The following is a 20,998-nucleotide window of genomic DNA, read 5'->3' as shown; positions in this document are numbered from 1 at the left end:
TTACTTGCATGTTCTGGAAATTTCCCTTTTACTTTGATAAATTCAGTTTCTGTGGTAGACTTAATTCTTTCAAGGCAAGCCAAGAAGAGTCTTAATTCCATGTTGATGTTTCTTTGTTACTTTGAGGTAGAGATAGTCAATTAGCCGAAGATTGACCAAAACTATTTCTTCGCCCATTTTTTTTTTCCATTAGTGGTTAATAAAAGTTTTCCCAATCACGAGGAGAAAAAAAATTGACAATACTTTCTTAAAATTCCTTTTAGCTTTGCTTTTCTCAATACTAGCCATTTTTTAATTGTAATTTTTCATTGAGTTGATGGATTTAATTATTTGTCTCCCTCTAATAATCGATTTTGATAGTAGTTAAAATTTATAACATAACGATCTAAATATATAACGTATTTTAATAATTTAAGATTTTAGAATTGAGATATTAATTACCTGTTAAATAAAGCTTTTTATAAAAAAAAGTGAGACCTATAATTCCATAAAGCAAAAGATGTTTGAGTCCATTGCTATTTGAATAAAAAAATAAAAAAGAGACTAGAAAAAAAAAACCAATAATTCAAAAGTGCTCATTATAGTAGTTCCATGTCCTACTAGCCAAAAAGGATGAAAAGCATTGTTTGGGTGCCATTTATAACTATAACTACATTGCAATGGAGATGGGATTGGGAATAAGGTAAAACCAACAACATTTACAATTTTTCAGAGTATAGGCCCACTATCAAATGTTCTATGGGAAAGACCAGAAGGAAGGTAGAAATCAAGGACGGCCCAATAAATTCAAAGACCTAAAGCGAAATATTTCAATGAGGTTTTTTTTTATTAAAATTTTATTCTTTTAGCTTTTTGAGATGCAAAATTTTTAATTAAATTTTTATAATCAAGTTCTTCAAATATTTCTTTTTTAATTAATAATATAACAAATCCATTTAATCTTTCTTGAGATATTGTTGATCTTAAATAAGATTTTATTAATTTTAGTTTTGAAAAACTTCTTTCTCCTGAAGCAACACTTACTTGAATTGTTAACATTATTCTAAAAGCTATATATGCATTTGGAAAAGAATCGAGTCTTCTTGTATGATTAAGTATATCAATTGTACTGTTTTCTTTCTGTATAATTTCTTTTGAAATTTTTAACTTTGAAAATAAATCTAAACCATCAATATCGGAATAGTTGTTATATTTTAAAGAATATTTAACATTGAGGCAATATTCTTTCAAATGAGGCTTACAGCTTTATGAAGATAATAAAAAGAGTAGATTTGTTGTGTATTCTTTAGAGAAAATTTGAAGTTAAAGGAAGAAAGAGCAAATGAGAAAGGAAGATTTCAAAAGTAGATATTATACATTGAAAAAAAAAACTAGTTTTATATATAGGAAAAAAAAAAGCTGTTAGAAATCGTTAAATGCATTGATTGGAAATAAGAGAAATAAGTAAGAAAAAAATAGTTATTGGAGATTATTAAATACATATGACTATTAGTTTATTGAAAATAAGATAATATAGTTGAGAATTAATAGTATTTTAGAAATAAGAAAGTAATAGAAAATTAAGATTTATTAGGTACATAGTTAAAAAAGTGAAAGAACAAATAATTTCATTAATTATTTTTAACTTTTATATTTTTTTAATTTTTATATATTTTTAATATAATTAATTATATTATAATTATTATAAAATTATAAATCTTTATTAAAATTGAGGCCTTCTCAAATTGGGGGCCTAAAACCCTTGCTTGGGTGGCTTCACCCAAGGGCCAATTCTGGTAGAAATGGGGATTCATTTTCTTTTACCCTCCCAATCAGATAATGAGACAGATACTGGGACCAAGACGAGGCATGATTTTTTGAAAAAGAAAAGGAATAAAATTCTAAGGAGAGATTGTGTGAACTCTATTATTGCATAGAATTTGTCACATTAGCCTTGGATATTAAAGTTGATTATAATATATTAATACACTGATCAATTCTGTCTCATTTTTTAATCCAAATCAAGTTTGATGGGTCAGGTTATTCCTTGAAGCTCTTGCTTTTATTTATTGGAAATTAGTTCAAAATAGTTTTGATTAAAACAAATTAGGCTTAGATGATCTTCTTGCTGGTATTGGATTACCAGCCATGGAGGAAACGTTCCTAAGGATCCGTAAATGATAGTTCAAAAAGTAGAGATGTACCTTGACCCTCTACTTCTCTCCAAGCAAAACATGATCAGATCAAAAATTCAAAAGATTTGATAGCAATGATGTCTATGTCCCATTGGAAATCTTTATCTTCTTAATTAATGAGAAAATAAAAAAGAATGTTGTAAGCAAAATAGAAGGGTAAGCAAAAAGAAGACAGGAAATGACAGCGAAAATGCATATCACCAAGAATAATAAAGGGATCAGATCAATAATTCAAAAGCCATAAATATATAGAGATGTTAAAAGAATGTATCAGCTGGATAATCAAGTTACTGTTTACTGCATTGGAACCTTGACTTGACATGACATAATTACCTGTATAAAATTATTCTTGCTCATGATAAAGGTTTACATATTGCTCAAGTAATTACTTGGTTGGACCATACTTGACTTTTTACTTCTAATAAATTTAGAATTATTTGTAAAAATTATTCCTTCATAACTTTGAATATTCAAAAAGCTTATAAAATAGTAAAAGATGAGATCATGAAAGCTAAGCATACAATAAACTAAACCAAGAATATAGATTCCCATCCTCTTTCCAGAACACTTCCTGGAATGCCAAACAGCAGGGCCCGTAGCAGAGCATCTCCATGACTCCATCCTTTTCTTTTTTTTTTTTCTTCTCTGAGAGAGAACTAGTCAATGATAAGGCAAAAGATGTCGGGGCCCTTGTCTTCCACTAAGGATATGAATAAGAAAAATAATAACAATAAAATGAAAAAGGGATTCCAAAGAAAACAAGTCTTTGCCTTGAGAGTTTCTACTTTCTATGTTTGACTACTGTTTTTGTTATCAGAAGCAGAATTATCTGCGTGCATTCAAAACAAGATAAGTGTAAGTCTGTTGTTTTCTAATTTGCCGTCCTTTTAATTATAGTTGATTTCTACTTCAATTTTCTTTGAACTCAAAAAAAAAAAAAAAACTTCACCGACTTTGTTAGTGTCTGTATTTTGGCTGGATCAAAATAGAAGCTCTGTCTTGCTCCTGAAAGTTCATATATAATGAATGAATACCCTGTTTTGCTCATTAGCTCTTTTCTGTCTGACTTGTGTTACATAGTCATATATCATGTCTTTAACAATCTGCAATTTGCTCTGTTACTGATTTTTGTTTATTTTTTGTTATGTGCTATACAACTTGTTAACAAAAATTAGTATTAATTAATTCTTGTTCTTTATGTCTCACTTTGTTTGGTTTTGAAGGCTCCCTGCAGGATAAACAAAGCTGCATCAGAAGAATCAGAATTCTAAAGGTGAATCTCAAGGCAATGACAATAACTTATTATTCCGTGGAATTTTAGGCACATGAGCTTAAAGGTCAAAGACGGATGCCATAAAAGCATATAGAGATTACATCTCTATCTTAATTCTAAAGACTAAGTCCCACTCCATATCTATAAAGTCATATTACTTTGTCACCATGAATTCCTACCCAATAAAAACTCTCTTTCCTTGCACCTTCCTTTGCCAAAAAATCAGCACTCACAGAATAATACACTGCCTATCACCTCCTTTAAAGAATCCACCTGCTGAAATGTCTTCCACCATTTCCATAATCTACTGTCGAGGTTCAATATCCAATTAACTGCATTCCTCCAATCTGTTTCAATTATAATTATAAAAAATTACATTAATCGAGTATGATCACATCGAATACCCTATTGAAATCCGTCCCCTGCCATCCCTAACATGGCCCTGATTTACAGCACCACTTAATCTTGATATTCTCCCAAGAAAGCCAGGGGAAACAAGCACTAAAAAATGGCTTTGAAACAAGCATAATCTAAAACCAATGTTAGAATTGGTACGCCCACGCTTGCCACGCCTGTTGTTAGAAAAAGAGATGGGATCCATGTGTTTCATATTTGGTTTCAAAATACTTTTGGTGCTATATATTACCAAACGAACTTCGCAAGCATGCATGCATTTGAAACACTACAATCTGAACTGAGATTTTCTTTTCTTGATGATGAAGCTGAACTGAATTTGAAGTTATAGGCAAATTTGGATACAATCTTGTCATGCTTCCTTTTTCAAGTTGTAGCAAATGCTCCAAGCCATTTATACAGAAACTGCAAATGTCCTTTTATTTATCAGATTAATTTATTAATTTTTCTAAATATATCCTAAAGAATATGCGACAACTTTCTAATTCCATTGATAAAGTTTTTAAATTCCATGACAGTTTATTGGATAATTTTCTATAATTTAATTAGCTCAAAATTTAACTTATTGAGGTCTAGGTAATTTAAACAGGGCAATATATTTTAATAAATGTTTTAATAAAAAGAAAATCACTAAACTAAGAAATATATTATATATTTAAATAAATATATTATATTAATAAAGACTAATTAAACTAAGAAATCAACTACAAAGAAAATCACTCTTTAAACAACAAAGGAAAGCTATTTTGATTAGTTAAAATTTGCATTTCACTTTCTCTTAAATAATTAACTATATATCCTGACATTGGTTTGCCATTAGAAAATTTTGATGAGCAACCTATTTATCAAGAAGAGATCAAACATAGGAGGAGTTGATGATATATGGAGGTAAATGCACAAGTCTCCATAAAGTTGGCTAACAATCAATTGGCCAAGTAATATAAATGCCCTTGTTGATAAAACAAAGTGTGAAATGAAATCAATTTGATTATTAATAAAACAAACCTGAAGAAATAATGATGTTGTTCATCTGCCAAGCTTTTGTTTTGTATGGGAATTGTGAAATGAAAGGATTTCTAACAATGTTTTGGATTGTAGCTGGAAAACAATAAATAAAATAAACTTTCTCAATGTATAGAAGCAGCTTTGTCATTGTAGCTTTCTCAATGGGACCACGTTGAGCCAAGTTGCTCATAATTTATCCAAATGTCCTACTCCTACACCTACTCTTCTCAATAATCAATTCATTATTCATAACCAAGTTGCCAGTATTCTTTATTAATTTTGAGGCAGAGATAATCAACTAGGCGACCAGTGACCAAAATATTCCCTATCACAAGGAGAAAAACAATTGACAAAACTTTCTTGGACAATTTTAGCTTATTTTTTCTCAATGCTGGTCTTTTTTTTAATTGGAATTTTCTCCTAAAGATGATTGATGTCATTATCTATCTCCCTTTAATAATCTAATGATCAACACATATAACAATAAAAAAGAAAAAAAAAGTGAGGCTAATAATTCCATAAAGCAAACCATATTTGGGTTCATTGTTATTTGAATAAAAGAAAATGACAATAAAAAAAGACTTGGAAGAATACCAAGTCTTTGCTGCGACTTGTCTTGAATAATAAAATAAAAATAGTTCAAAAGTGAATCAATAATTCCATGTTCCACTAGCAAAAGCAGTGGGTGATTGGGATTATAGATAGAAGCGATTTAGTGTTGGGATTATTATCATTTGTAAAATAATCGGTGGGTTTTTAACTCCGTTAGTAAAGTTAAAATATTGTCAAATGTCCTTTTAGTTATCAGATTAATTTTTTTTAAATATATCCTAATGGATACGTGACAACTTTCTAATTCCATTAATAAAATTTTTAAATTCCATCAATAGTTTATTGGATAATTTTCTATCATTTAATTAACTCAAAATTTAACTTATTGAGGTCTACGTAATTTAAACAAGGGCAATATATTATATAAATATTTTAATGAAAATTTTCCAATTATTGTAAATTGACTAGTAATTGTTGGAAGTAGGCATTTCTACTCAAAAGCTATCCCCTCAAAGACCAAGTATAAAGGAAAAAACTAAGAGATTAAAGTTGGAAGGAGCATCAATATTTTGTTGGTATTTCTTTTAGTTTTTATTTGATTTCAACAATATAAATACATTTTCACTAAGAGCTCATATCCTTCGGCCACATAATATAATTTTTTTAAAAGGAAATTAACTTAAAAAAGGAAAAGAAATTTGAAACCAAATGAATTTGATCAACTTATAACTCTACTTCTAAATTTCTAATCATCCCAATGTTTAGGAAGAGAGAAAGGTATATAAAAAACTACTCCCACTAGTTCAAGGTTTACAATACCTTGGATCTCATGCAACCAGTGTTTACCATACTATTTCTCACATCTCTACAATTTTGTGAAACTCTGACAAAAAACTCAATTTGAAAAATAGATTGCATTTCTGTCTTAATTTTAAAGGTTAAGACCCACTCCATATTTATAGGTCCATATTACTTTGTCACCATGAATTTCTACCCATCAAAAACTCTTAACCATTAAGTTTATGTACCCTTTAATCAAATTTAATCACCAAATAATTTTCAACTAATGAAATTTTACCGATTTCCGATTAAAATTTGAATAAAATATCTAACACATTCACTTGCAATTGTCCCTAGTAGTAAACAAAAATCCTCAAATCAATAAACATTATATAATAATGTCGATAGCTCATGCTGGCCAAAGAGCTTTTAGCGAGAGGCAGAAATAAACATTGGAGTCTCGAGCACCACCCATAACCAAGAGAAAACAAAAAGGGGGGACAAACTATAGAAAAGCCAACCGAAAAACAATAAATAAAACAAACTTTCTCAATGAATAGCATTAGCTTTCGCATATCAAAGAAAAGAGAATCGTACATGGGGAGTGTAAGCCAAGTTGCTAATATTTTTCCATTGCATCGTAATAGTTCCAAATTGCCTGTACCTACTCTTACTACTTTGTCGTCATAGAGTTTTCATTCAAGCATCTTCTTGTATCATCTCCACATCTGCGAGCTAAACTATCCCAAAGAGTTAGCTTGATTTCTACCTTACTCTTCCATTTCATGTTCTTTGATATTTCCACTTTTCTTTCACCTCAAAAAAAGAAGGCATCTCTGTTTGTTTATCTTCATCGGTTTCTACTTTCCTCATTTTCTTTTAACTCACAAACAAAAAAAAAAAAAGAAAAATAAAAAACTGTTCTTTGATCCCTACTACTTTTCCTTTCCTTAGCTCCACATAGCCAAAAAAAAAAAAAAAAACCAAAGCTGCTATCTCTAGTATTTTGGTTTCTCTGCTTTCTATCTACAAAAAGAAGTCGGAGTTGGTGAAGTAATTACCCTTATTCTATTTCTTTGCTTTGGGTTGGTCCTTAATTGTTCTTTCCCGATCTCCGGAGTTGGTGAAGTAGAAATCCATGCAGCTTTAGAAGATCCATTCGAAGTGAGGTAAGCTTCAAGAATACATATTATTATTGTTTTGTAATCAACTCCTATTTATCATTTTAACACCCAAATAACTCCACCAATGATGGTGGAAAATATTTTCATCAAGGTGATCCAAATAATAGAAAAAGAATAAAATACCCTAACCCCCCTAAGTTTTGATCGAAATTATATAAAGGTCCATTAGTTTTCAAAATAGACACTCTGTCTCAAAAAAATATTTTTTGCTAAACACTTAGGTCTAACAGTTAGTATTTTCGTCAACATGCTAACGTAGGAAGGGTAGAAAGATAATTTTACACTTGATTAATTCTTATAATTACAATTATATAATTTTATTATTTTTTATTAATTAAAAAAAATAGCTCCCCATTGGGGAGCACCGAGGGAGCCCCAAATCAGGCTCCCGAATGGAGCACCGGTGCTTAAGGAGCCCCCAATCAAGCTCCCCAAGGGCAGCACCGAGGCTCCCTATTTTTTTATTTTTAAAAAAAAAGATATTTTAGTCTTTTCATTATTTCTGTTAGCGGTGTTTGTTGTCTTAGGGTAGAATGTCCATTTCGAAAACTAATAAACCTCTGTATAATTTCAAACAAAATTTAGGGGGGCCAAGGTATTTTACCCAATAGAAAATGTTTTTAACAGCTTATCCAAACAATATGAAATATTAAATTCTCCTATAAAATATTTTACACAAAAAAATTTTTCTCCCAACAAGTTATTTTCTTATTACCAAACAGACCCTTAATTGCTTTTTGAATCATGATAATTTTTCTTTAAGAGTATTTATGTGTGATACCACACATCCCACATCTTATTTAAATGTGATTGTTAAGACCTAATAATAAGTCAAGTCTATTACTACTAGTAACTTGAGCTTTTAAGAACCATGTGATTCAGGCTTGAAAAGTTACTAGGCTAGTGCTTGGACTTGGATTGTTACAAATAATATCAAAGCCTATACTAGTTCAATCTCATATAAAACAATTTAAATCCATTATTACTAGCAACTTGAGGGCTATGTGGTTTAGTTGTTGGGCTAATGCTTGGACTTAAGTTGTTACATTATACTTCATTAAAGTAATTTAAATGAAGCTTGTTGATTTTTTTCTATTTTCAATAGGTTTATAAAGATTCAATATCTTGAAATCTTACAAAGAAGACATTATTATGTTTCGGAGTATAAACATGAAGCCAAATATTTTCCATTAATTAGAATTCAATATGGTATTAGGTATTATTAATCTGTTCGGCTTTTAATATTTGGCTTTGGAAATCAATATTTCACAAATTAGCTTCAATTTATTTCTATATTATGATATAAATTATAATATAATACAGATTTTTTTGGGGGTATTTTTAAAAATAACCCTTAAAGATAAAATATTTTCAAAAATAACCTTCTTTATAATTTTAACTGTTTTTATCCAAATTGGATAAAATCACCATTAATGAAACTGCACCCCATGATATTACACACCACGTACAAAATTATGTTACACGTCATAATTAAAAAAAGTTGTTACATGCCATGTTGAAAAAAAAATTATTGTTGTTACATGTAATGTACAAAAACATGTTACACATCATGGTTAAAAAAGGTTGTTACACGCCATATACAAAAATATATTATAGGTTATGGTTAAAAAAGGTTGTTACACGCAATGTTGAAAAAATAATTATTGTTGATACATGCCATATGCAAAAACATGTTATATGTCATGGTTAAAAAAAGTTGTTACACGTCATGTTGAAAAGAATGTTATAGTTTGACCGCATGTTAAAAAAATATTATTATTACACTCTATGTTCAAAAACATTTTGTTATACTGTAATGCTTAAAATGTTGTTGTTACTTACAAACTAAAACTTCAAATCCTCTAAACTCTTTTCATTTTTTTTTGTTTTTTTAACAATTTGGTACCGATTAAAGTGTTTCTAACATATTTCATAAATCAAAACATAAATTTTATTATCTAAAACACCTATTTCGACTAAAAATAAAAAAATTCCTTTAAAAACCTAAGTTTATAATTTTCAAATTCTTAAGTATATTCATGTCTAGGTCCTCGAATTGATCCATTTAAAAGCTATTTCAAACATCTGTGATAATTTTTACTGTTTTAGTTTTATCTAAAATATTTAAAAATCAAAATTTTCAAATAACCACCTACTCCAAGCACATTAAAATCGTCACTTGGTGTCTTGAAAGCGTAGGAGAGAAAAATCTAAAAGTGTGAGAGAGAGTAATTAAGAGTATAGTAGATGAATGCCGAAAAGAGAAACCGATAAAATTAGAGAGAGCTTGATGGTGAGAGAGAGAAATCGGAAGCAGAAATGGAAAAAAATTGTGATGAATGGTTTAATTTATTTGAAATAGTTTCAAGGGTATTTTTATCAAATCATGGCTAAATATGGTTAAAAACAGTTAAATTTATTTTAATGATTATTTTTTAAATGCTCTTATCAAGGAGGGTTATTCTTCAGAAATTTTTCTTTTTTTTTTTACCTTATAAATATTTAATAATATATTATGTGTAGAGTTAATTAGTATGATATAATTTTTATATTATAACTCTAAAATATGCATAAATATATGCTGAATTTCATTCTAAATTTCTAGCATTTACTATATATTTTCATCATTTTTATGCATTTTTATCGTTATTTATGAATATATTTGTCCATATATGCAACCATTATCTAGTAAATTGGTTGGTTGATATCGGTATTCTAATCCTTTGGTCCTATACAGTTTGTAGCTAGAGAGATATTTTTTCATGAAAGCCATTAAATGTACATAAAAGGGAAATAACAAATATAAAGGACAATAATAGAGAGATCACGTTCATTATTCATACTTGCAGGTATCAATATAATGTCTTGTCGCATTAACAAAAGCTATAAAGAAACTGTCAATTTTCATCTTTTTAATTAATTAAAAATATAAAAAGTTTAAAGCAAAACAAAAAACTATAATACTCTTTAAATATTTTTATTTTATATTTTTGAAAATCAACAATTTTATTAATGAACTAGACCCCTCTACACGTTACTGTAACTAATGACAACTCACCCAGAAGAAAAGGATGTGCAAATTAGGACCTGTGACATCATCAGAATGGAAAGAAAGCTTCACCTATTTGCTTCAACTATTTACTACCCAGCATCTTAATTGATGTTTCTTTTTCAGTTTTGGATAAGAGATCACCTCATACACCACAAGAAGAAAGGAAAAAGATGGGAGGAGCATCAACTTATCTAAAGGCCAAAAGGCTGTGGCTCCTGTTTTTGATGGTATTCTTTTGTTTGAAAGAATAATACTATTTAAAGGTGAGAAATAGATGGTGCTCAAGGGAAAAATGATTGCAAAATGACAAAATAGAGGGATAACAACATTTATTCAAAATTTTCTCTCCTGCCTTGGAGTTTCTATATTCAATTGTCTTTGCTACCCGAAGAAGGATAAACGGTTCCTTTTGTTAGTAGGCTTCTGGTTATTGTAGTGCAAAGTTGATTTTCTGGTTATTGAAGGATAAAGTTTTGTTTTTGGCCAGGAGATTTAATTTAATGGATGGAGAATTTTTCCATAATTTGTGTGAATAATCTAGGTCCCTAGAACTATCAAATAATTGTAGGCCCTTACAGAGGACAATAAAAAATTTAGAGACAATTATTATAAAATTTTTGAAAATAACGCCTTATTTTCTTTAGTCAAATAAAATATTTGTCTTAAATAATCTAAATTAGTTATTTCTTTGGATGCATTTTTTATCTGTACTTCTTTCAATACATTAGGAGGGAGGAAAAATTTAGAAAAAATATTAATTTGAATCTTGAACCTTTTTATATTTTGTCATTAAATTTTGAATCCCTTGAGGGCATAGTTTGATCATAAAATTTAATCCCAAAGAGAAAATAATTAGTGCAAGTGTTTTTCCATGAAAATCATTAAACCAACCAACCAAGTAGATGAGAAAATTACAGAAAATGACAATAATAAAGGATCAATAAATAAGATGATCAATAATAGTGAGTAAGTAACTATTAAAAGGGCAAAAATAAGATGATCAAATCCACCTTCTTAATGAGTAAATAAAAGGAGGTGTTTGACGCAAAGCAAAGGGTTTAGCAAAAATAAGGCAGGAATGAAAGAGGAAAGGCATATCACCAAGAAAAGAAACAGTTTAAAAAACATTAAAGAGATGTTCAGTAAATGTTAATCCTTTTCTTCTATGGTTTTACATTTGAAAAGATATTTTCTATTTCCAATAAGTAATGCGCTACATGAAAGCCATTAAATGACCAACCATACCAATTATAATTAATTTTTTTTTAAAGTAGAAATTTTTTAATTTTAAAAATTTATATTTCATAATAAGTTTTGAATCTTGTAGATAAAAGACTTATAGTGACATAAAAAGTCAAGCTATGAAGATAAAATGAGTAGTATACGTACAAAAGGGCTTAATTGTTCCAAATGACAAAAGCGTTATCAAGAGGAAATCGAGTCCCTGAACATACAGCGGCGTAAGACATTTCCTAAAGAATAAAATAACTTTTCTTATATTAAACTTGGGATAATAAGTTTGATGAATATTCATATTTAATTTAAAATATTAAAAAAAATAAAAAATATTAATATTTAATTTTAAAAAAATTAATTTAAAATTTTAATATTTAAATTATTCAATACTGTTAAAATTTAAAAATATACTTTTTAATGAAATCATTTAATGCAATTAATATTTTTATTTATAAATTGAATAAATCTTACTAATAATTATAACAAAAAATATTTCAAAGATCGTCATTTAATGAATACACATTTATAAATATAAGTTTTGAATGTTTTACATAATTGATAAATATTGATATTTTTATAATGTTATGATAAAACAATGATGAGATAGAAATTTTTTTAAAATTGAAACTTACTTTCTTTATAATATGTGGTTAAATGCATTGGAAAATATTATTATTAATTTTGCTCATTTTCATTTCCATTCTTAATTTTAATGTGAAAACCTAATGGCCTCATTATTTTGTAATCAACTCCTATTTATCATTTTAACACCCAAATAACTTCACCAATGATGATGGAAAATATTTTCATCAAAATGATCTAAACAATAGAAAATGTTGATAATATTTCTTTAGGAGTATTTATGTGTGATACCCCACATCTCACATCTTATTTGAATGTGATTGTTAAAACTTATATAAAAAGCCACGTCTATTACTACTAGAACTTGAGCTTTTAAGAATCATGCGACCGAAGCCTAAAAGGTTGTTGGGTTAGTGCTTAGATTTAGGTTGTTATAAATAACATCAAAGCTTGCACCAGTTTAACGTGAGGGATCTTGGTCTTGCGAATGCCTTAATAAGGACATCAAGGATTTCAGTGAGTGGGATTGTGATACTCCATTACCCATATCTTATGTGAATATGATTGTTAAAACTTATATAACAATTCAAATCCATCATTATTAGCAACTTGAGGGCCACGTGGCTTAGTTGCTAGACGAATACTTGAACTTGAGTTGTTACATTATGCTTCATTAAAGTAATTCAAATGGCGCTTGTTGATTTTTATTCTATTTTCAATAGGTTTATAAAGATTCAATATCTTAAAATCTTACTAAGAAGATATTATTATGTTTAGGTGCATAAACATGAAGCCAAATATTTTCAATTAATTATAATTTAATATGGTATTAGGTATTATTAATCGATTCGGCTTTTAATATTTGGGTTTGGAAGTCAATATTTCACAAATTAGCTTCAATTTATTTCCATATTTATAATATAAATTATAATATAATAGAGATTTTTTTTGACCCTATAAATATTTAACAAAATACTATGTGTAGAGTTAATTAGTATGATATAATTTTTATATTATAATTCTAAAATATGTATAAACATATGCTAAATTTGATTCCAAATTTCTAACATTTACTGTATATTTTCATCATTTTCACACATTTTTTATCAATATTTATAAATATATTTGTCCATATATGCATCCATTATCTAGTAAATTGGTTGGTTGATATCGGTATTCTAATACTTTGGTCCTATCAAGTTTGTAGCCAGAGACAGATTTTTTCATGAAAGCCATTAAATGTACACAACAGGGAAATAACAAACATAAAGAACAATAATAGAGAGATCACGTCAATTACTCATACTTGTAGGAATCAATATAATGTCTTGTCGCATTAACAAAAGCTGCAAAGAAACTGTCAATTTTCATCTTTTTAATTAATAAAAAATAAAAAAAAAGTTTAAAGCAAAATAAAAGGTTATAATACTCTTTAAATTTTTTATTTTATATTTTTGAAAATCAACAATTTTATTAATGAAATAGACCCTTCTACACGATACCGTGACTAATGACAGCTCACTCAGAAGAAAAGGATGTACAAATTAGGACCTGTGACTGCATCAGAATGGAAAGAAAGCTTCACCTATTTACTACCCACCATCTTAATTGATGTTTCTTTTTCAGTTTTGGATAAGAGATCACCTCATAGACCACAAGAAGAAAGGAAAAAGATGGGAGGAGCATCAACTATCTAATGGCCAAATGGCTGTGGCTCCTGTTTTCGATGGTATTCTTTTGTTTGAAAGAATAATACTATTTAAAGGTGAGAAACACATGGAAGCTCAAGGGGAAAATGATTGCAAAATGACAAAAATAGAAGGATCACATCATTTATTCAAAATTTTCTCTCCTGCCTTGGAGTTTCTGTATTCAATTGTTTTTGCTACCTGAAGAAGGATAAACGGTTGTTCCATAATTCCTTTTGCTAGCGGGCTTCTGGTTATTGTAGTGCAAAGTTGATTTCTGGTTATTGAAGGATAAGGTTTCGTTTTTGGCATCAACTATTTTTCCATGAAAGCCATTAAGCAAGTAGGTGAGAAATAAATGGATCTGAAGAAAAAAATGATTGTAAAATGACAAAAATATAAAGGACAATAATAAGGAATCACATCATTTATTCGAAATTTTATCTCCTGTATTCCAGTGTTTTTGCTAGCCGAAGAAGAATTAACTGTTGCTTCTTAATTCCCTCTGCTAGTGGGCTTCTGATTATTGTAGAGCAAACTTGATTTCTATTTCAGTTTTCTTTGATAAAAATAGAAGCTTAGCCTTGGCTCCTCAAACTTCGTCTTTCCTTGGTATATACGTGCATCATTTTCTTCTATGGCTCTTGGTTTTTGCATTTGAGTATACATCTGCAAACTTTACATGCAAAATTGGCACTAAATTTTTTTCCATGTGCAACTTAATTGATTTAGGCAGGCAACAAGTTCACAAAAAGCTTTTAAAAGTAAGTCATTACTCATTATTACAAGAGAATTCACCAAATAATGTTTAATTACAAATGAATTATAAATAAGGATAATCAAGTGTAGTGTTTACTCTTAACAACATTTACGAAATAATAATAATAGTTTTTGCTTACAAAGAGAATTAATTGTTTTTCATATAAACTAATTAAGTTGGTTAAAAATAAATACTGAAAAGTAATTAAAAAATGATAAAAAATATTAATAATTCAAAAGTGAATCGATGATTCCACCGCCCATTTGCTTATATAGGAGCACAAAAGAAAAAAAAAAAGTGTGACTTTCATTTCTTTTGCAGCTGCTCTTGACAAGTTTTTTGATTGCTTCTGGGGGCCAACTTTTGCTGATTGTTCACACTGAATTTGTCTTTTGTTACAGGGGTCCTTTATGTGATCAATTTTGTTTATTCTCCTAGTGGGTGCTTGCTCGCACCCTGCTCTGGTTGTTGTTCTCACAGGGATTGGCCTCCAAGGATAAAGGTGTTGGATATTATGCTTAAAATTTTGTTTAGTGAAAATTTATATTTTATTTATTAAAATAATTTAATTTTTTAAATTTTATGAAAAAGATATTATTATGTTTAGAATCACAAATATGAAATCAATTTTACATTAATTAAAATTTCCTTCAACAGAGCATCTTCATCCTTTTTTTATTCTTTGAGAGAAAATTAGTCAATAAATACTTTTTTAATGACAATACACTCTCCATAAATAGTGACATTGATATTGTGTTTGATTCCACAATGAATCAAAATTATCAAAAAAGTTCCGAGAATCTCCCTTTTGCTTTGATAAATTCGGTTCCCACCTTAAACTTAATTCTCTCAGGACAAGAGTCCAGCAATTTTTCAGAAAGTAGGTCGCGACTAACCAAAACTATTTCTTCCTTCATACGGACAATTTTTCAGAGTGTGGACCCACTATCACATTCTCTTTGAGGAGAAAGGGGGATTCATTTTCTTTTACCCTCCCAATGAAATAATGAGACAGATACAGAGATTAGGAAGAGGCATGATTTTCTGATAAAGAACAAGGAATCAAATGTGGGGGAAAAAAAAACATGATCTGTAAATGATAGTTCAAAAAGTAGAGATTTACCTATAGAGTGCCTTTTCAGAATAATTTTAAGAATATTATTTTATACATTTTCAGTTTAGTTTCTAAACCACAAATTAGATTAAAATATTGTCACATATTCTTTTATTTATTATATTAATCTCTAAACCACGAAAGTTTTGAAAATCTCCCTCTTAATTATATATGGTACAGTATTTTTTCATGAAAGCCATTAAACAGAGCAAGTAAGTAGGTGAGAATAAATGGATCTCAATGGAAAAATGATTACAGAATAACAAAAATTAAAGGACAATCATAGAGGGATCATATCACTTACTCAAAAATTTCTATATTCAAGTGCTTTTGCTAGCCGAAGAGAAGAATTAACAGTTGTTTCTTAATTCCCTCTGCTAGTGGGCTTCTGATTATTGTAGTGCAAAGTTTATTTCTACTTGAGTTTTCTTTTATCAATATAGAAAAGCTTGGCCTTGGCTCCTGAAACTTCATCTTTCCTTGGTATATATGTGCATCATTTTCTTCTATGGCTCTTGGTTTTTGCATTTGAGTAAACATCTGCATACTTTAAATGTAAAATTGACATTAAATTATTTTCTATGTCTAAATTAAATGATTTAGACAGACAACAAGTTCACAAAATTTTTTTAAAATTTACTGAGTAATGCTCAATTACAAAAGAGACAATCAAAGGTGTGAACTAAATTACCTTTTTAAATAATGTTAAATTTTATTTATGAGAAATTTATGCATCATTAAAGTAATTTAATTTTTTGAAATTTTTATAAGAAGACATTAATATGATTAGGACCACAAACATGAAGCCAATAATTTTACATTAGTTAGAATTTTCTTTATCAGAGCATCTCCATTCTTATTTTTTTTTTCTTTGAGAGGGAATTAGCCAAAAAACTTAGTCAATGACAATATACTCTCAATTAATGGTGACATTAATATTGTGTTCCATTCTAAGAATGTGCAGCTAGCTGCTTAGTGCGTGCATACTTTCCTTCTTCATTTCCTTCTTTTCCTTTTTTAAGTTTTGACATTGTTCCCACATGCAACTTCCAAGTCAAGAAGGATTTATCTTCGTTTTTGCTTCTCTTTTAACTCCAAGGAAGAGAAAAAGAAGAAAATAGGTATATTATTGCTTGGGCTTTCCCATTTTTCAGATGACAAGCGTGGTAAAAAAGCTAGGTATGCATTTCAGCAGGTTCCTACAGGCATTTCAGATTGTTATCCGTTTGTTTTCAGTCAAAATATTTTATCACAATAATCGATTACAATCTCAATAGTCAGTACTAACATGCTATATGTTCATTGCTACCTATTTTTGTACATTCATCAAATAATATTTTTAAATCCATTGGGGGCATAATTTGATCATAAAAGTTAATCTCAACAATAAAATAAATAGTGCAAGTGTTTTAACATGAAATCCATTAAACCAACCAGGTAGATCAGAAAATTACGAAAATAGCAACATAATTGGAAGCCGTCGATTAGTCATTCTAACTAAGCATCAATGACACAGAAAAAGCTGTCAAACCCTGTTCTATAAAATAATTACAACGCCATTTATATGCTCAATAGAATGTTTGCATGTTTAGGAAGTTTGAGGAATCGTTGAAAGACGATATTGCCCCTAATGGTACTATTAAGTCGATTAAGCCTCGAACTAGTTCAAATAGGAATTTTGAGGTGAAATTAAGAGTTTCAGAGTTCAGGGATGACTCAAAATGGTAATTCGGAGTTCGAGGATCACTTTGGAGTCAAACCGAAACTTTCACTATCTAAGGGCAAAATGGTCATTTGCCACCTGGGGACAAAATGAAAATTTTTAGAAAAGATTTTTTTGGCCCCATTTAACTTATTGGAGTATGATTTGAGTATTGGAGTATAATCTGAGGTTTTGGCAGTGAAAAAGTTTAATTTCGGTTATTTTTGGAGTGTAGGGGTAAAATCGTAATTTTTTCACTCGCGGACAAAATTTGAGATTTATAGAGAATTTAGATCATATTTGAAAAATTGGAGAATGGTATGAGTATAAGGGATGAAAAATATGCCTATGGGCAATTTTTCAGTTTTGGGGGTAAAAATGTAATTTTTGACTTTTATGAGGGTAAAAGTGTAAATTTCAAAAATTACTCCACCAAGACTTTGGATAAGTCTGAGAATTTTATCTAAGCTATGGATATGTGGGACAAGTGTATGGTGAAAATTTGGAAATAAATGGATGGCTAGAATTTAAGGAATTAATAAAACAAAAAAAATGAATAAAATAATATTATATTATTTTAGCCTTTAAAAATGTCAAAATTCCAGAATTCTCATCTTCTTCAGCTGTCCAAACCAGGAGAGAAAAAGGGGGAAAAGAAATAAGAACCCTAGCTGAAAAAATTTTGGGAAAAATCAAGAGAAATCAAGAAATCAAGCATTAAAAAGGTAAATTTCATTGATTTTCCTTGTGATTTTCACTACCCATGCATTTTTTTCTCATTTCCATGCAAAATTAGAAAGTAGGTATGGACACCCATGCTGGCCAAACCTCCATGGATGAGCTTTGAACTTGAGTTTTGGTTGATTTTAATTGAATTAAGTGATTTTAGTTAGGTTATATTGAAATATATCAACAATAAGCTAGAGAAATAATTTTCTCCCATTGAAACCCATTATGCCGAATTTTCTAGGAGAATATTGGCTGCTGATCTTGATGTTTATTTGAGAAATTATGATGAATAATGATGAATTATGAGCCTAGAAAAATAATGAGAATTTTCAAAGTAAAAATATGAATTTTTACCCACTAGGGGTATTTTCGTAATTTACTATCGGGACTATTAATTTGCACCACACTGAGGAACATTAAGTCAATTTGGGTGGAATTGAGGTATAGAAATCGAAAAAAATTAATTTGGAGTTTAAACGGACGCGTATATCGATTTATCGAGTAAAAGACCGAAATAGGCTAACATCTCGTTTAGGTAAAATTTAGACATTTTGCACTTCATATCATGCATTAGTAGTATAAATTAGTTTATTTTGGATTAGTACCAAAGTAGTAAACCTCTTAATTGTATAATTTGTCAAGGTGGCGAATCCTCTAGCAAGGGTAAAGAAATCGCACCCGATGAGTAATAGTTGGAGTACCCGAATTTAATTTTCGAAAACTGTGAGTAAACTTATTATCGTCTTAATTATCTAGAGTAGTTTTATACAATTATGCGATTTTATGAAAAATGGGTTTAAATGGTAAATTGCTATTTTTAAGAGAAATTGTGATTTTATAAAATGATTTTATAAATTTTCTGAAAAATCGAATACTGGTTTTGAAAATAGAGTAATTGGATACTGCCTACTTGTGTTGTAAATTTATGGTTTTAAATTGAATGGCTTATGATAATAAATGAGCATGAATGGCTAAACTGATTTTGGTGTTAGAATTATTTGTACTGTGTATTTAGTCTTGAGAGGCTAGGTTGCCATAAATTGCCATGTCATGCAGAAAAAGATTTTATAAATCAGGTGGTAGATAAAAGATTAGCTACTGCAGTAAACTCCAATAAATCAGGTGGAGGGTTCTGTGGGCCAGCCTATTAGAGGGGCACGGTAAACTCCTTTATATTCTGACCTCGGTCATGGAGGCGCGTAGGGTATCTCCTGAGGTGGGCTTTTTGAGTGCACTTCACGTGGTCCACCGCGTGAGGGTGAGACTCAGCCAACGCCAAGGAATGACTATGTTTCAAAATAAAAATATGATTTATGCGAAATATGAATTTTTAACAACCTTGACGGGCTCGGTTAGATACCCTTGGTCCAGGTGTCACCGAGTATAGGATTTGGCATGAGCCAAGTTTTGAGTAATTCACGAGCCATATTGATTATTTGGTTGAAATGAATATTCGTGATGTGAAAAATTTACTGAAGTTAATTATTTTTTAATTGTCTCAATTTACTCGCCTTTAGATAGTTTAGATAGTGTCTGTTTACTCACTGAGATTTTATAATCTCACCACCCTCAATTCCCCACATTTCAGGTTCGGGATAGCCGGTAGATAGCCGATTGCATCAAGGACTTCAGTTAGCCTTGCATTGTCAAAATTATAGGTTCACAGACTCGCATCTTATTGGTTAGTTGGGGGCCCACGTGTCATTGTAAAAGTAATTTTATACTTTAGTTATCTGATTTAAAATATGTATGAACATATTAAGCTTTTACACCATATTTTTTGCGAGTTTCGGTATTATCAAAGAAAAATGACAAAAATGCCCCTATGAGCTAGAAAATAATATTTTATTGTTTGATTTGGAAATGACTTATGATTTTTTTTAAATGCAAGATTTAATAACTGTCACTCATCAGGGAGATGCGGAAGCTGATGCTAAGCCTTGCGGGGTTTCGATCGGCATTCGGGGTAATGAGTGCCTATCGAGACGTCACGACGGTTGTCACGGGCCCGATGGGAGTTCCGAGTCATGACAAAAGCTGTGAGTCTGTCTTGCCTTTTCATCAATAGGGAGTAAGTAAAGCGGGAGTTGGAGTAAATAAAAGGGACAAAAATCTATATGAAAGCTCCGGGAATCTCTCTTCCCTTGTACCATATATGGTAAAGTATTTTTCCATGAAAGCCATTAAACAGAGGAAGCAAGTCGGTGAGAAATAAATGGACGTCAAGGGAAAAATGATTGCAAAATGACAAAAATAGAAAGGACAATGATAGAACGATCACATCATTTATTCAAAATTTTCTCTCCTGTATTGAAGTGTTTTCGCTGGACGAAGAAGAATCAACTGATGTTTCTTAACTCCCTCTACTAGCGGGTTTCTGATTATTGTAGTGCAAACTTGATTTCCACCTGTTTCTTTGATTATCGTAATTCAGCCAAAATATATGTTATGGAAATTACCCAAGAAACAATAAAGATAAAACCTAAAGAAATTAAGCAAACAAAAAAATAAAAGAATTTACGTGGTTCGACTTCTTACCTACGTCCATGGAGTGAAACTGTTCTTTCTATTATTGAGAAATTAAAGTACAATAAATTGACATTTATGGTTCCCCAAACCAACCCGAGATCCCTTGCACACTTTTTCTCAATAACCTCCCAAGAACACTCACCCAAACCACTCTAGCTCCACCTAAAGTAAAAGACAGAGTTACAAAGTGTTCCCTCTCTAGAACTCTCAAAACACTACTTGCA

The 20,998-nt window shown here is 29.8% G+C and overlaps 1 long non-coding RNA gene across 1 annotated transcript; it reads left to right on the top strand.

Moving 5' to 3' along the window:
* Positions 1-6,640: 6,640 nt before the first annotated feature.
* Positions 6,641-10,920, top strand: LOC148761422 (uncharacterized). The gene is made up of 2 exons (XR_016027340.1): positions 6,641-7,367; positions 10,558-10,920. It is a non-coding gene; the product is annotated as an uncharacterized LOC148761422 (long non-coding RNA).
* Positions 10,921-20,998: the final 10,078 nt, after the last annotated feature.

This window comes from Theobroma cacao, chromosome 7 (genome assembly GCF_053813885.1).
Source record: "Theobroma cacao isolate CCN51 chromosome 7, ASM5381388v1, whole genome shotgun sequence".
In the NCBI taxonomy this organism is placed as follows: Eukaryota; Viridiplantae; Streptophyta; class Magnoliopsida; order Malvales; family Malvaceae; genus Theobroma; species Theobroma cacao.
This window is presented reverse-complemented; position numbering and strand designations above follow the sequence as displayed.